We start from the raw sequence: 13,635 nt of genomic DNA, 5'->3' as shown, positions 1-13,635 counted from the left end.
GACGTCTTGCTCTGGCTCAGGCTGGTCTTGAACCTGTGAACTCAGGGAATTCACCTGCCTCAGTCTTCCAAGTGCTGGTATTACGGGCGTGATCCACCATGCCTGGGGAAGAAATATATATATTTGAAATTATTCAGTGGAACTCAGATGATCCCAATTTTGTTGGCATTTTTCAAAGCATCCTAGTCCCAAGCCAGTTGAAATTAGGTATTGATCAGGGTATTGGCTACATCATTGTCCTAGAGCAGTGGTTCTCAACCTTCCTAATGCCACCTTCCAGTTCCCACAGGAATTATATTAAAGGACCCACTGTCCTAGAGCTTCTTTATGGCCTCTTGGATCTGGTGTTTGTTGGCCTGGACATACATAATCAATACAGTGTGTTGTGTTCTGTTGTCTGCTAGGTGGTGGTGGGGCACTGCTCAAGCTTGTTTCTTTTGGGGGTTCCCTTCCAAGGATATTAGGCCTGCCTTGCAGTGTGCAGTGTCTTGGACAGCAGGAAGATGAGTAACATGTGAACCCCTTTTAGCACTTCATTCTTGGTCTTCGAAACCTTGGCTTTGGCTTTGACTTTGAGGGAGGCCAGGGCTTCCTTCTTTGCTGTTAGCACTATCTTCTTAAATGGGTGGTTCTTTTGGCACATTGGTACTTTGCTCTGGATCCTGCAGATTATGTAGCCAGTCCTGGCTGGTCCTGTATGGAGAAAGCCTACTAATTAATAAGAAAATGGCCAAAATCTGAGAGTAAAGGAATATAGGTAATTAGTAAACATAAATGTCTTCAACCTCATATCTTCAACCTGTATTTTAAAATGTGTAGAGTTGTAAGCAATTAAATATATATATATATATATATATAATAAAATCTATCTGACTTATTTTGGTTTAGCCCATTTAGATTAATACTACTTCTTCAACTTTTTGTAGCATATCATCTAATCTGAAAAAGTCTTCCATGAAAACGCCAGTTTTAAAAAATAAGTAATGCCATCTGTTTTCCTAAAAGACTGAAATGGGGGCTATCATTTTGAGGTAAGTGTCCAATTTTAATTTTTAATTACTTATTTTTCCAGAAGTTAAATATACAAGAAAAATGTGAATATTACTTGGATTCTAAATATTTTGGTTAATCTGTGAGATGGGGAGTGGGGATAGGTTATGTTTTATGATAGTCTGATATGTAGGATTATGTTTAACACGAGCTAAGAACAGAGTTTCATGGAGAGAGGAGGGTCAGTGGTATTGAAAGATTTTAGAGAGGTTAATTAAAAACTGAAGAAACTTTTCAGATTTGACAGAAGGTTGTTTATGACCCCACCAGAGGCCGTTTTAGGATGATATTTATGGCTGAAAAATCACATTACAATGGAGTAGAGAATGAAAAGTAGGTGATAAAATCTGAATATTTTAGTTCTTTTTTTTTTTTTTTTTTGAGATGGTCTCACTCTGTCGTCCTGGGTAGCCGTGGTATCACAGCTCACAGCAACGTCAAACTCTTGGGCTGAAGTGATTGTCTTGCGTCAGCCTCCCTTGTAGCTGGGACTACAGGCACCCGCCACAATGCCCTGTTATTTCTGTTTTTGAGACAGAGCCTCAAGCTGTCACCCTGAGTAGAGTGCTGTGGCATCACAGTTCACAGCAACCTCCAACTCCTGGGCTCAAGCAATTCTCCTGCCTCTGCCTCCCAAGTAGCTGGGACTACAGGCAACTGCCACAATGCCTGGCTATTTTTTTTGGTTGCAGCCGTCACTGTTGTTTGGTGGGCCCGGGCTGGATTCGAACCCGCCAGCTCAGGTGTATGTGGCTGGCATCTTAGCTGCTTGAGCCACAGGTACCGAGCCAGTGCCCGGCTATTTTTGATTGCACTGTTATTGTTTAGCAGGCCTGGGCTGGATTTGAACCTGCCAGCCTTGGTATATGTGGCTGGCACCATAACCACTGTGCTACGTGCACCAAGCCTGAATATTTTAGTTCTTAATTCATTTCAAACCAGTATGTAGGAGGTAGTTAGGATGAAGTCATCAATTTCTTAAGCATTGGAATTATAGTTAGGGGGATATATCTAGTTCAAAGCCTGTTATAGAACAATGAATGCCCAGCTATATATATACATATATATGTGTATTTTTGGAGACAGAATCTATTCTGTCATCTTGGGTAGAGTGTCATAGCATCATAACTCACAGCAACCTCAAACTTTTGAGCTCAAGAGATCCTCTTGCCTTAGCCTCCCAAGTACCTGGGACTACAGGTGCCTACTCTAACACCAGGCTAGTTTTTCTATTTTTGATTGAGATGGGGTTTTATTTATTATTTTTTTTTATAGAGACAGAGTCTCACTTTATGGCCCTCGGTAGAGTGCCCTGGCCTCACACAGCTCACAGCAACCTCCAACTCCTGGGCTTAAGCGATTCTCTTGCCTCAGCCTCCCGAGCAGCTGGGACTACAGGCGCCCGCCACAATGCCCGGCTATTTTTTTTTTTTTTTTTTTTGGTTGTAGTTTGGCCGGGGCCGGGTTTGAACCCGCCACCCTCAGTATATGGGGCCGGTGCCTTACCGACTGAGCCACAGGCGCCGCCCAAGATGGGGTTTCACTCTTGCTTAGGCTGGTCTCAAACTCCTGAGCTCAAGCAATCCACCTGCCTCAGCCTCCCAGAATGCTAGGATTGCAGGTATGAGCCACCTCACCCAACTAATGCCCAGCTATTGTCCAAACCAGTAAACTTGGTTTGGACAATAAATAACATGGTCCACCCTAGTTATACTGTTAACATAAATTTCTGACTGGGTTTATCTTGCCTGCTAGATATGTTAACATTAGCAAGTAGAATATTTTAGGTACAAGGGAAGGATCTATTAGAGTAGTTTAAATATTAAAGAGAGTAGTTAATTTTTTGCTGTGAGGAGGTAGGGACATTTCAGATTAATGTGGACAGAGGGCTTAACACTGACAAAAAGAGTAATGACCTTTCTGTTTAGAAACCAGAGAAGGAAGACAGGGTGAATGAAAAAATTTAGAGGCACAGAAGAAAACCATTCTACTTTTTTTTGGAGACAGAGCCTTAAGCTGTCGTCCTGGGTAAAGTGCTGTGGCTTATAGCTCACAGCAACCTCCAACTCTTGGGCTTAAGCGATTTTCTTGCCTCAGTGTCCCAAGTAGCTGGGACTATAGGCACCCTCCACAACGCCTGGCTATTTTTTGGTTGTAGTTGTCATTGTTGTTTGGCAGGCCTGGGCTGGATTCAAACCCGCCAGCTCTGGTGTACATGGCTGGCACCTTAACCGGTTGAGCTACAGGCCCCAAGCCCCATCCTACTTTTTTAATAATGTAGGGATCTGGTTCGGCACTCGCAGCTCAGCGGTTAGGTCGCCAGCCACATACACCAAAGCTGGCGGGTTCGAGCCTGGCTCAGGCCTACTAAACAGCAATGATAATTGCAACCAAAAAATAGCCAGACATTGTGACAGGTGCCTGTAGTCCCAGCTACTTAGGCCCAAGAGTTGGAGGTTGCTGTGAGGGGTGATGCCACGGCACTCTACCGAGGGCGGCATAGTGAGACTGTCTCAAAAAAAAAAAAAAATAATGTAGGGATTGAGGTTATCTATTAGGCATACAGTTATCAGTAGTGGGGTGGGATCCTGAAATAAGACATTTAGGAAAATATTGTAGGGTAACTACTAAATTCATGAAATATTTATTGAATACCTGCAATTTGGTATTTTTCTTATTCACTTCAATGATTAGCTCCAGAACACTCAAATTATCTATAAATAGCGTCAGGCAAATTGTAATGTGATATGAAGAGAATTAAAATAAGGGATTTGATTGATTAACTGGTTTGCTAATTTTGAAGAGGTGACATTAAGGTAAGGTGTGGAAGACAAGAATTTATCCACTTTCAGATTGAGCTAAGTGAACACCTTAAGGTGGAAATGAGCTGGTTGTGTTAGAAGAATGGAAAGAACTCCAGTGAGTCTGCAACAGGGTGGGATGAAAACCGTAGCATGGGCGGCGCCTATGCTCAGTGAGTAGTGCGCTGGCCCCATGTACCGAGGGTGGCGGGTTCGAACCCCACCCTGGCCAAACTATAAAAAATAGCCAGGCATTGTGGTGAGTGCCTGTAGTCCCAGGTACTCAGGAGACTGAAACAAGAGAGTTGCCTAAGCCCAAGAGCTGGAGGATGCTGTGAGCTGTGACGCCACAGCACTCTACTGAAGGTGACAAAATAAGACTCTGTCTCTTAAAAAAAAAAAAAAAAATGAAAAAGAAAACCATAGCTTCCTGAAATGAGGTTGAAGAGGTAGGCAGAATCAGTTCATATAAGGCCCTGTGGCCATGGTGTAGAGTTTAGGCTCAATGTCTTTGGACATTTCATGCATATAAAATGTCATGCTGTGATACATACTTTAGCAGGAATGTCCAACTTTTTGGGGAGTTACAGGGCTGGGCATGGTGGCTCACTTCTATAATCCTAGCACTCTGGGAGGCTGAGATGGGCAGATTGCTTGAGCTCATGAGTTTGAGAGCAGCTTGAGCCACCTGTCTCTAAAAATAGCCTGGCTTGTGGCAGGCACCCATAGTCCCAGCTACTTGGGAAGCTGAGGCAAGAGGATCACTTGAGCCCAAGAATTAAAGGTTGCTATGAGCTATGACACCACAACACTACCAAGGAAAACAAAATGAGACTCTGTCTCAAAAATAAAAAAGAAAATGGATTATAGATGCAAAGTGGAAGCAGGAAGGTCATTTAAGAGGATTTTGCAATTGACCAAGCCAGAGATGATGGTGGGATAACTTAATGTGATTACCAGGACAGAATAGAAAGGATTTCTGAGCAATAGTGAAGCCCCAGTTTGAGATGAGCTAGCATGACATGGCAGACAGTGTGGACTTAGCTAGCGTAACCTTTATGTGGAAATGAGAAATCTGACACTAGCTATGGAATGCAGGCTTGATCAAGGGGATGCACTGAGGGACTGGAGGCCATGTTTTATTTAGTACATGTTTTTGCTTTGGAGACAAGGTACAGTTTGTCAGTGACATGATCAAAGCTCACTGCAACTTCAAACTCCTGGGCTGAAGTGATCCTCCTGTCTCAGCCTCCTGGGTAGCAGGAGGTGTGCACCACCACTTCTGGCTAATTTTTCTGTAGAGGTAGGAACTCCTGATATCAAGCAGTCCTCCCACCTTGGCTTTCCAGAATGCTAGGATTACAGGTGCGAGCCATCATACTGTGGCAGTTTTCAGTACGTAAACAGAAGTCCTTTTCTCATGGAGTTACTATTCTTTTTTTTTTTTTTTTTTTTTTTTTTTTGTGGTTTTTGGCCAGGGCTGGGTTTGAACCCGCCACCTCCGGCATATGGGACCAGCACCCTACTCCTTGAGCCACAGGTGCTGCCCCTGGAGTTACTATTCTAATGAGTGTGGGGAAGATAAATATACAGTTGTCTCTTGCTCTCTGTGGGGGATTGCAAAATCCAGGATGTTTAAGTCCCTGATATAAGATGTCATAGTATTTGCATATATTCTGTGCATATAGTCTCATATACTTTGAATCATGTCTAGATTATTTATAATACTTAATGTAATGTAAATGCCATGTAAATCATTATTGTATTGTTTAGAGAATAATGACGAGAAAAAAAGTCAGTAGATGTTTAGTATAGATTGAACCCCCCCAATTTTTTTGATTCATAATTGGTTGGTTCCATGGATATGGAACCCACAGATATAAAGGGTTGACTATATGTATATCGGGTGGTGGTGAGTGCTATTTGTAAGGTTTGTACCTTGTTTACAGTTGTTAGTAAGAGATGGAAATATATTCGGGAAAGGTAGACATTGATGGTAAGGGCAGATTTATCATTTTATAAGGTGTGGTTAAGAAAGCTCTCTCTAATTAGGTGACATTTGAGCTCTAAATGAGGTAAGGGAGTAGGCTATGTGGATTGGAGGTAGTGGAACATTGTAGTCCAGCAGTTCTCAACCTATGGGTTGCCCACAGGAACTGTATTAAAGGGTTGCGGCATTAGGAAGGTTGAGAACCACTGTTCTAGACTGAAGGAACTTAAATATAGAGTATCTGAGGCCTGATTGTGCTTATGTTCTAAGAGCAGTATGAGGGCCACTGTGGCTGGATTGGAGTGAGGAGGGTGGTAGTCAGAGATGACATCAACATTGTGAAGGTGGTAGAAAGTCAGGCCTTTGGGTTTTCTTCAGGGTGGTGATGGGAATGAAGATCAGGAGTGAAGATATAAAGGGAGTGAAAGGCAAGGCTACAGCTGAGAGGTATAACTTGTGGCTAAAGAAGTATGAGGCTGGGTGTTTGAAGTTTCTGAGGTGATAAGAGAAGAGAGTATAAATAAAATAGATTTTTTTTTTAATAGTCTCAAGCCGTCACCCTGGGTAGAGTGCTGTGATGTCATAGCTCACAGCAATCTCAAAGTCTTGGGCTCAAGCGATCCTCTTGCCTCAGTTTTTCTATTTTTAGTAGAGATGGGGTCTTAACTCTTGCTCAGGCTGGTCTCAAACCTGTGAGCTCAAGCAGTCCACCTGCCTGGGCCTTCCAGAGTGCTAGGATTACAGGTGCGAGCCACCTTACCCCGCCCAAAACAGATTTTTGAATACCACAGGGAGGTAGGAAGAGTAGGGAAAGGTGAGTTGGAGGCACAGTGTGCCTATATGGTTAAGATGAATTTATTTGGATTTGGGTTTTTAAAAAAATTGTGGTAAAATTATGTGAAGTTTACCATTTTAAACATTTTTTTTTTGAGGCAGAGTTTACGTCGCCCTCGGTAGAGTGCTGGGGCATCACAGCTCACAGAACCTCAACGTCTTGGGTTTAAGTGATTCTCTTGCTTCAGCTTCCCAAGTAGCTGGGATTACAGGTGCCCACCACAATGCCAGGCTATTTATTTATTTACTTATTTTATTTATTTATTTTTATTAGAAACAGAGTCTCACTTTGTCACCCTCGGTAGAGAGCTGTGGCATCACAGCTCACAGCAACCTCCAGCTCTTGGGCTTAGTCAACTCTCTTGCCTCAGCCTCTCAAGTAGCTGGGACTACAGGCACCCATCACAATGCCCGGCTATTTTTTGTTGCAGTTTGGCTGGGGCCAGGTTTGAACCTGCCACCCTCAGTATATGGGGCCGGCACCCTACTCACTGAGCCACAGGTGCCGCCCACGCCCGGCTATTTTTTTGTTGTAGTTGTCATTGTTGTTTAGCAGGCCCCGGGCTGGATTTGAAACACCAGCCTTTGTGTATGTGGCCGGCATTCTAACCACTGAACTACAGGTGCAGAGCCCATTTTTAACATTTTTAAGTGTACAGTTCAGTGGCATTAAGTACATCACTACTACTCATCTCCAGAATATTTTCATTGTCCCAAACCAAAACTCTATACCCATTAAATAAATTGCCATTGTCCCCTCTATCTAGTATCTGGCAACAACTATTTTTTTTTTTTTTGTAGAGACAGAGTCTCACTTTATGGCCCTTGGTAGAGTGCCGTGGCCTCACACAGCTCACAGCAACCTCCAACTCCTGGGCTTCAGCGATTCTCTTACCTCAGCCCCCCGAGTAGCTGGGACTACAGGCGCCCGCCACAACGCCCGGCTATTTTTTGGTTGCAGTTTGGCCGGGGCCGGGTTTGAACCCGCCACCCTCGGTATATGGGGCCGGCGCCTTACCGACTGAGCCACAGGCGCCGCCCTGGCAACAACTATTTTATTTTCTGTCTCCATGAATTTGACTTTTCTCCTACTGGTGCCGTGTATGAGTGGAATCATATAATATTTGTCCATTTGCTTCTGACATATTTCACTTGGCATAATGTTTTTAAGAGTCATCTATGTTGTAGCTTGTACGAGAATTTTATCCCTTTTAAAGGCTAAATAATACTCTTTTATATGTACATACCACATTTTGTTTATCCATTCATTTGTTGACGGTTATGCTTGTACTATTTCCACCTTTTGGATTTGTGGACAGTGCTCCTGTGAACACTAGTGTACAAATCTGTTTGAATTCCTGCTTTTAATTCTTCTCAGCTATATACCGGGAAGTGGGATTGTTGGATAATTTGCTTTAATTTTCTTTCTTTTTTTTTTTTGAGACAGGGTCTTAAGCTGTCGCCCTGGGTAGAGTGCTGTAGCGTCACGGCTCACAGCAACCTCAAACTCTTGGGCTTAAGCGATGCCCTTGCCTCAGCATCCCAAGTAGCTGGGACTACAGGCGCCCGCCACAACATGCAGCTATTTTTTTTCTTTTTGTTTTGGAGTTGTCATTGTTTTAGCTGGCCTGGGCTGGGTTTGAACCTGCCAGCCTCAGTGTATGTGGCTGGCGACCTACCGACTGGACTACGGGCATTGCCTGCTTTAATTTTTTGAGGAACAGTCGTACTGTCTTTGACAGGCTTATACCATTTTACATTCCTTTCATCAATAAAGAAGGGTTCCAGTTTCTCCACAGCCTCACCTGGATTTGGTTATATAGTATACTGTGGTTTTGAGCAGTGGAATGGTTTTTATTTTCCTTTTTCTAAAAATTTTTTTTTTTTTTTACAGTTTTTGGCCAGGGCTGGGTTTGAACCCGCCACCTCTGGCATATGGGGCTGGCACCCTACTCTGTTGAGCCATAGGTGCCGCCTATTTTTTTTTTTTTTTTGAGACAGAGCACAGCAACTTCAAACTCTTAGGCTTCAGCAATTCTTTTGCCTCAGTCTCCCAAGTAGCTGGGACTACAGGCGCCTGCCACAATGCTTGGCGATTATTTTTTTTTTTTTTTTTTTTTTGTTGTTGTTACAGTTGTCACTGCTGTTTAGCTGGCCCAGGCTGGTTTGAACCCGTCAGCCTGGGTGTATATTGCTGATGCCCTACCCACTGAGCTACAGGTGCCACCCTTCTAAATTTTCTTTTTATATATTTTTATTTTTAAAATTTTATTTTCAGTGTTACAAAGAGAAATTTTATTTACGAAGAACAAAGGGAAAGTTTAGAGCACTTCCAAAGAGAGTTGGAAGTGGGTCTTTCTCATGGAAGAGAAAAGGTGAGAGAATGTTTTAAGAACATTTCCTTAAAAGAATGTTTATCATAGACTGTTTTCTCATAGTTGTAGAAGCAACACAAATCCTTATGCTCTGCTGCAAGGATGTCAGAACTGGTAAAGTTGTCTTCTAGTCAAATTTTAGTGAAACATTTTCACAGGAGTTAAAATTCTGGGGCCTTAGGCTTGGCGCCTGTAGTTCAGCGACTAGAGAGAGCGTCAGCCACATACAACGGAGCTGGCGGGTTTGAACCCAGCCCTGGCCTGCCAAACAATGACAACTACAAACAAAAAATAGCCAGGTGTTATGGTAGGCGCCTGTAGTCCCAGCTACTTGGGAGGCTGAGGCCAGGGGATCGCTTAAACCCAAGAGTTTGAGGTTGCTGTGAGCTGTGGCATCACAGCACTCTACCAAGGGGGACATAAATGGGACTCTGTTTCAAAAAAAGAAAAAATTCTGGGGGCTTAAAAATAAATGTTTTTTTTTTTTTTTTTATTGAGAGAGAGTCTCAGGTGGCGCTTTATGGCTCGGTGAGTAGGGCGCCGGCCCCATATATGGAGGGTGGTGGGCTCAAACCCGGCCCTGGCCAAACTGCAACAAAAAAATAGCCAGGTGTTGTGGCAGTGCCTGTAGTCCCAGCTACTCGGGAGGCTGAGGCAAGAGAATCACTTAAGCCCAAGAGCTGGAGGTTGCTGTGATCTGTGACGATACGGCACTCTGAACCAAGGGTGACAAAAAATGAGACTCTGTCTGTTTAAAAAAAAGAAAAGAAAGAATCTCATTCTGGCATCATTGGTAGAGTGCTGTGTCATCACAGCTCACAGCCTCACAGTAACCTCCAACTCCTGGACTTAGGCAATTCTCTTGCCTGAGCCTCCCGAGTAGCTGGGACTACAGGTGCCCGCCACAACGCCCAGCTATTTTTTTGTTGCAGTTTGGCCAGGGCCGGGTTCAAGCCTGCCACTCTCGGTATATGGGGCCAGCGCCCTACTTACTGTGCTGCCCTTAAACATAAATCTTAAAGGTTCAGCTCAGTAGTTAGGGTGCCAGCCACATACATGGAGGTACGCGGGTTCTGACCTGGTCCCGACCAGGTAAACAATAATGACAACTGCAACAAAAAAAAAATAGCTGGGCATTGTGGCAGGTGCCTGTAGTCCCAGCTACTTGGGTGGCTGAGGCAAGAGAATCGCTTCAGCCCAAGAGTTAGAGGTTGCTGTGAGCTGTGATGTCATAGCACTCTACCGAGGGTTACATAGTGAGACCCTGTCTCGAGTGAATCTTTTTTTTTGCAGTTAAGCTGGGGCTGGGTTTGAACCCGCCACCATTGGTATATGGGGCCGGCACCCTACTGACTGAGCCACAGGCACCACCCGAGACCCTGTCTCAAAAAAAAAAGGTCTTAAAAGGTATACTTTGCCATAAACATAAGGTGTCTATGTAACTTGGCTGTGACAGATGAAGTAGCTTCAGGAGCTCAGGAGAAAGCTGTGTTTTGAATAGTAGTCATGAGTTTTTATTTTGCAAGGTAGGACATGATTAAATGAGCTAGATTGATTTTTTTTTTTTTTTTTAAAGAATACACTTACTAATTTTGAGTTGGGAAATTTTATAAGGAGCTGGGAAAATTTTCACCTTAGTGTTGACTTATTTTTTTGCTACCTGTGTAAGGGTAAAGTATATTGCTACTCACATGGGTGATAAGCCAATTAAACATTAAGTGATAGGATTAGATTATAGCTGCTAAGGAGAGAGAGGTTTTTGAAGATTTATACCTTGTTTGCAGTTGTCATTAAGATACAGAAATGCACTAATGTACACAGCTATGATTTAACAATAAAAAAAAAAAAGATACAGAAATTTTGGGCTCAGTGCCTGTAGCTCAAGCGGCTAAGGCGCCAGCCACATACCACCAGAGCTGGTGGATTCAAATCCAGCCCAGGCCTGCCAAACAACAATGACAAACTACAACTAAAATGTAGCCGGGTGTTGTGGTGGACGCATGTAGTCCTAGCTACTTGGAGACTGAGACAAGAAAAGCGCGTAAGCCCAGGAATTGGAGGTTGCTGTGAGCTGTGATGCCAAGGCTCCCAACCCAGGGCAACAGCTTGAGGCTCTGTCTCAAAAAAAAAAAAAAAAAAAAAAAAGATACAGAAATTTCGAAGGGTTGTCTTACTTTCTTCAGTATTGTAATTAAGCCTTTTACTTGGTAAATGGTATGTTTTAACTTGAAAAGGTTTACTTAGAAGCTCCTCATCAAGTTATCTGAATAACATGCTGAAAATAAACAGTCACTTGTTTAAACTTGCCATCTAGTGTTTGCTAGTTCCTCTTCCTTCAGTTGGTTCTTTGTCTTTGCCTCAGGGTTCTTTTTTCTTAATATGTATGGATGATTACGCAGTTAGAAAAACGTTCATAAAGATGATATTGTTGAGTGCCTAGTGTTTATACTCCTACGAGTATGAAATGATGTACATAGACATTTTGCTTTTATTCAGAAAATAACTGTGGTCAAATTGTCATATGGTCTGCCATAGATAGTGTAAATGGAAAAGAACCCAAACTCTGTAAAATAATTTAAGAGGTTCATTTCTGAGCTGAATCTGTGACCATGGCCCCCAAGAGCCACTCCCAAGAAACCTTGAGCAAGTGATCTTGCCATGGTTGGGTTACAGCTTGGTTTTACACATTTCAGGGTGACAGGAGTTATACATAAAGTCACAAATCAGTACGTGTAAGGTTTGGTTTTGGCCCCAAAAGGCAGAACATCTGAAAGCAGGGCATTATAGGTTATAGGTGGGTTTAAAGATTCTTTGATTTGTAATTGGTTAAAGAAATGAAGCTTTGTCTAAAGCAGTGGTTCTCAACCTTCCTAATGCTGTGGCTCTTTAATACAGTTCCTGTGGGTCACAACCCACAGGTTGAGAACCGGTGGAAAGCCATGGAATGTTTTAAGTTAAGGAAGTCTGTTAATCAGAGTCTAGCCAAGGTGTACCCAAACTCAAGTTATCTGTTAAGTAAATTGATGAACCACAGGTGTGGTTTAAGCTTGTTAAGGTGTTACAAAGGCTACCTCCGGAAGGGAGGTGGCTTGAGGAGGCATGTCTGACTTCCATTCTTACAGCGAACTACTCAGCTTTAGGTTCATTCATTCAGCTGGGTGGGGGTTAAGATTTTACTTTAGTTCATAACAGTGAGGATATTGTGAATGAAATTCTAGCTGTCTGCATAGCACGACCTTTCAAAACTGTTTTCTTTTCTACAAGCATCTTAGCTTTTGACTGCCACATGATAGAGGAAGTAGTACATAAAGGGCAATATAAATAGCTGCCTTGTTTTTTTTTTTTTTTTTTTTTGTAGAGACAGAGTCTCACTGTACCGCCCTCGGTAGAGTGTCGTGGCGTCACACGGCTCACAGCAACCTCTAACTCTTGGGCTTACACGATTCTCCTGCCTCAGCCTCCCGAGCAGCTGGGACTACAGGCGCCCGCCACAATGTCCAGCTATTTTTTTGTTGCAGTTTGGCCGGGGCTGAGTTTGAACCCGCCACCCTCGGCATATGGGGCCGGCGCCCTACTCACTGAGCCACAGACGCCGCCCAATAGCTGCCTTGTTGATGTCAATATAGTTTTTTTAATATATGAGTATGTTTAAATAGTCACATATATTGTTAAATACAGTTTTGTTTATTGTTACTAGTTTTATGCATAATACAGAGTACATTTTATGTAAATTTTATGAAATTTATTATATTTAAAATTTAATTAGAAATCACCTATGTTATTTCTAGATAGTGTCCAAATTATTTATTTATTTATTTGAGACAGAACTTTGCTCTGTTGCTCCAGCTAGAATTTAGTGGTGTCATTGTAGCTCATTGCATTCTCAAACTTCTTGGCTTAAGCAGTCCTCCTACATCAGCTTCCCGAGTAGCTGGGGCAATAGCACATGCCATACCTGCCTAATTTTTCTATTTTTTGTAGAGACGGAGTCTCGCTATGTTGCTCTTCCAACTTCTGACCTCAAGTACCCCTCCTGTTGTTAGCCTTCCAGAGCGCTAGGATAATGGGCATTAGCAACCACATCCAGACAAATTTTCTTTTTCTTTTCTTTTGTTTTTTTTTGCAGTTTTCGGCCGGGCTGGTCATATGGGGCTGGTGCCCTACTCCTTTGAGCCACAAGCGCTGCCCCAAATTTTCTTTTTCTTTTTATTTTTTTATAGAGACAGAGTCTCATTTTATTGCCTTCGGCAGAGTGCTGTAAGCGTCACAGCTCACAGCAACCTCCAGCTCCTGGGGTTAGGCAATTCTCTTGCCTCAGCCTCCTGAGTAGCTGGGACTACAGGTGCCCACCACAACGCCTGGATATTTTTTTTTTGCAGTTTGGCTGGGGCTGGGTTTGAACCCACCACCCTTGGTATATGGGGCCTGTGCCCTACCCACTTGGTATATGGGGCCACCGCTCTTCTTTTTCTTTTTTAAAACTATGATGTCCTTCATGAATTTGAGTGTCATCCTTGCACCAGGACCATGCCAATCTTCTCTGTATTGTTCCAAATTTAATGTGCTGCTAAAGCAAAAATAGGAT

The 13,635-nt window shown here is 43.0% G+C and overlaps 1 protein-coding gene and 2 pseudogenes across 4 annotated transcripts in view; 1 reads left to right on the top strand and 2 right to left on the bottom strand.

Annotated features, from left to right (window-relative positions):
* PIK3CB (phosphatidylinositol-4,5-bisphosphate 3-kinase catalytic subunit beta) overlaps window positions 1–13,635 on the top strand; it is a 202,107-nt gene that overhangs the window by 35,047 nt on the left and 153,425 nt on the right. For 3 of the 4 annotated variants that reach the window (XM_053598897.1, XM_053598901.1, XM_053598898.1), the window contains exon 2: window positions 927–1,031. The exons of the other annotated variant lie outside the window; for it this stretch is intronic. The gene's annotated coding sequence lies outside the window, so the exon portion shown is untranslated. The remainder of the gene's footprint in view (window positions 1–926; window positions 1,032–13,635) is intronic. 4 annotated transcript variants of the gene reach the window in all.
* Window positions 1–13,635, bottom strand: part of LOC128591418 (60S ribosomal protein L15-like) — a 39,025-nt pseudogene that overhangs the window by 7,131 nt on the left and 18,259 nt on the right.
* Window positions 13,528–13,626, bottom strand: LOC128592926 (uncharacterized; annotated as a pseudogene).

The sequence above is a fragment of the Nycticebus coucang genome, chromosome 8 (genome assembly GCF_027406575.1).
Source record: "Nycticebus coucang isolate mNycCou1 chromosome 8, mNycCou1.pri, whole genome shotgun sequence".
Taxonomy (NCBI): Eukaryota; Metazoa; Chordata; class Mammalia; order Primates; family Lorisidae; genus Nycticebus; species Nycticebus coucang.
Note: the sequence above shows the minus strand (reverse complement) of the source record. Positions and strands in the feature narration are given on the sequence as shown.